The sequence below is a fragment of the Montipora foliosa genome, chromosome 2 (assembly GCF_036669935.1).
Source record: "Montipora foliosa isolate CH-2021 chromosome 2, ASM3666993v2, whole genome shotgun sequence".
In the NCBI taxonomy this organism is placed as follows: Eukaryota; Metazoa; Cnidaria; class Anthozoa; order Scleractinia; family Acroporidae; genus Montipora; species Montipora foliosa.
Genome location: NC_090870.1, coordinates 41,719,497 through 41,721,996, shown reverse-complemented (window position 1 = coordinate 41,721,996; position 2,500 = coordinate 41,719,497). Strand labels below are relative to the sequence as shown.

Genomic DNA, 2,500 nt, shown 5'->3' with positions numbered 1-2,500 from the left:
AGGCTGCCAACTGTTCACTCTTCAAAGAGTGCATTTAATGAGGCCATGGACAAGGCTTTGAAGTTTGAAGGCACAGGTTTTAGCATGTTTTAAAATACTTTCTGGACCAGATCGTGTAAACAGTACACTATAATTAAAGGTCAATAACTAGTTTAATGTTGGGTAAGTAATGGAAAGCTGATAACCAAGTGAATGAGTATTTTAAGTACCGACAAACAACCAGCTGATGTTCATGTTTTATAGGACTGCTGTTGTGTTATCCTGCCTAATCCGCTACTTTGAAAAGTAGTAGACGGCTGTTTAGTTATAATTTTTTTACTTAAACCAAGCCCAACGGTTTACCTAGTAAAAGCATTCTCAGTTGCAGCTTGGAATCTGCTTAGTAGTGTTCCTGCTTATTTCAAAAGACTGGTTTAATTGAAAACCCATTTTCCAGATTTTTAACGTTAATTATTTTTCAAGTCCTTTATCACTAAGTAACAAACCAGTCAATGTGCAGTATAACAGTGTTTTAAGTGATATGGATAAAATTTACACACATCAACTAAATGGTTTTGTTAATAAGGTTTTGTTTCAAAATATTGAGCAAGCTACTTTGACAGCCTCTTATGGGAACCTGGTTAAGACGTTGCACACCATCCAATGATAATTTGTATTGTGAACAGTTTAAATTACTATTACTAAAATGACAGATGTAATTTTGGTTTTTGGAGTATATGGTATTGATTGAATGTGTTATTGTTTGCAAATGTTGAGTTTTAGTACAATGTTTTTATGTACATTTACCAACATGTACTTTTATAAACTGTCAAGCATCCTCTGACATTCAGGGAAACTATATAGATTAAGAATAATAAGAAAGGATGTGTTAAAATTTGGAGGATACTCTCATTCTACTATTATTTTACCTGGAAATTAAATTTTAAGAAAATTTCGTCTACAGGCTGAAGTCCCCTTAGTATGTTACACTTGATCAGTATTTTAAAAACATACAGAAAAAAAGTAACTAATATGTCAGTTTGAACAAGGAAGCACTATTGAGAATCTTAAGTACAATTCCTAATTGCTATAATTATTTGTGGACTATAAGTGGAACATGTATAGTTGACATATAGCCAAAGGTAAACTTCCCACAGACTAAAGGCAACATACAGGCTTGATTTCCAAGGTTTGTTTCAAATGTAAGAAATACTGGTCAGACCTGACATATATTAAGTTATGCACATTGTGCAACCAAGCTAAGTCGTGCAGTGAACATGTTTAGAATCGTATCGTTGGAGGCTGTACTGTACTTTGCATTACTGTCCTATGTGATTAAACATCACAGCATACACTGAGATTTCAAGTTAGTTTTAGCATGTTTGGTTTGGTCAAGTATTTTTTAATCGTAATGTGTACAGCAATAATCAGTAAACTGTTCTTTCTGCTGTAATAAAGAGTTAGATTTCCTGAAAGCATAGACGTCATTCCTTTTGTTATCTATACCGATTAAGGCCCCGTCCACACGTATCCGGAAATTTGTGAAAACGCAAATATTTTTTTACGAATACGGCTTGCGTCCACACGTATCCAGCGTATTTTCCGGCCGTATCCGGAAATTTTTGAAAACGCTCTCCAGAGTGGAAATTTTTTTATCCGATACGAATACGTATACGTGTGGACGGTCGTATCCTCAAATTTGCGAATACGCTTACGTCATTCTCTTGGATCCAGTCTTCACGGCGAGCATTAAACAAACATGGCGTACAGCAAGGTTGTGTCTTTGTTAATTGCTCTGATTTCTAGTTTGATGTCATGCTTTCAGATAAATGCAGCTGTGATAAATTTACACAACAAATACTTTTACTTTTGTGACCGTCAGCAGTAGTTCAACTTCATCATCGGTCCATTTATATGAATCAGCATACTTTTTCTTGACTTTATCAGAAGATTTAGACATTTTTTTGGGTGATAAACTACAAGCTTCGACTGTTTACACCTTGCAGTTGCTATGGCGCGGAAGAAATGACGCCAAATCGCAATTATGCGAATGCTCATTTCAGGATTCTCTCCGGCAAAAGAACTGGGCACTAGAGCAAATCAGAAAATTTCCGGATACAATCGGATACATGTGGACGGCTGTAAACGATTCGAATACGCTGCGTGTGGACGCGAAAATTTTCGCAACCGCAAAAAATTTTTGCGGAAAAAAAAATTTCCGGATACGTGTGGACATGGCCTAAATTCAACAATGTGAAGCTACCAGGACATGTCACAAAGGAGAAACCTTGTCTGTTTTCACTCACTGGCATTAACTCATTGTTAAAAATACATTTTATGGCGTGCAGTGCAGTGCAGATACATGTTTGGACTGCAGCTCGAGAAAACAAAGAAACTAGCACAATTTGTTTTGTCGCCTTGTGGGTCAAATATCAAGGTGTCCTAACTGTTTATTCTTGGTAAAATAATCATTTACACACTTTCAGGTTCAAAGGGAACATCATTGCAGTAAGCCTGGTAG

At 36.2% G+C, this 2,500-nt stretch overlaps 3 protein-coding genes across 4 annotated transcripts in view; 1 reads left to right on the top strand and 2 right to left on the bottom strand.

The window, feature by feature from the left end:
• LOC137993124 (uncharacterized) overlaps positions 1-1,454 on the top strand; it is a 10,940-nt gene extending 9,486 nt beyond the window's left edge. The window contains exon 4 of the mRNA XM_068838800.1: positions 1-1,454. This exon is cut by the window's left edge and continues 435 nt beyond it. The gene's annotated coding sequence lies outside the window, so the exon portion shown is untranslated.
• The window catches only part of LOC137993125 (uncharacterized), a 34,768-nt gene that overhangs the window by 18,671 nt on the left and 13,597 nt on the right, over positions 1-2,500 (bottom strand). The window lies entirely within an intron of this gene.
• The window catches only part of LOC137993127 (uncharacterized), a 6,252-nt gene that overhangs the window by 793 nt on the left and 2,959 nt on the right, over positions 1-2,500 (bottom strand). The window contains exon 3 of one of the 2 annotated variants that reach the window (XM_068838807.1): positions 32-2,500. This exon is cut by the window's right edge and continues 298 nt beyond it. The exons of the other annotated variant lie outside the window; for it this stretch is intronic. The gene's annotated coding sequence lies outside the window, so the exon portion shown is untranslated. Of the gene's footprint in view, positions 1-31 lie in introns of those variants that run through there. 2 annotated transcript variants of the gene reach the window in all.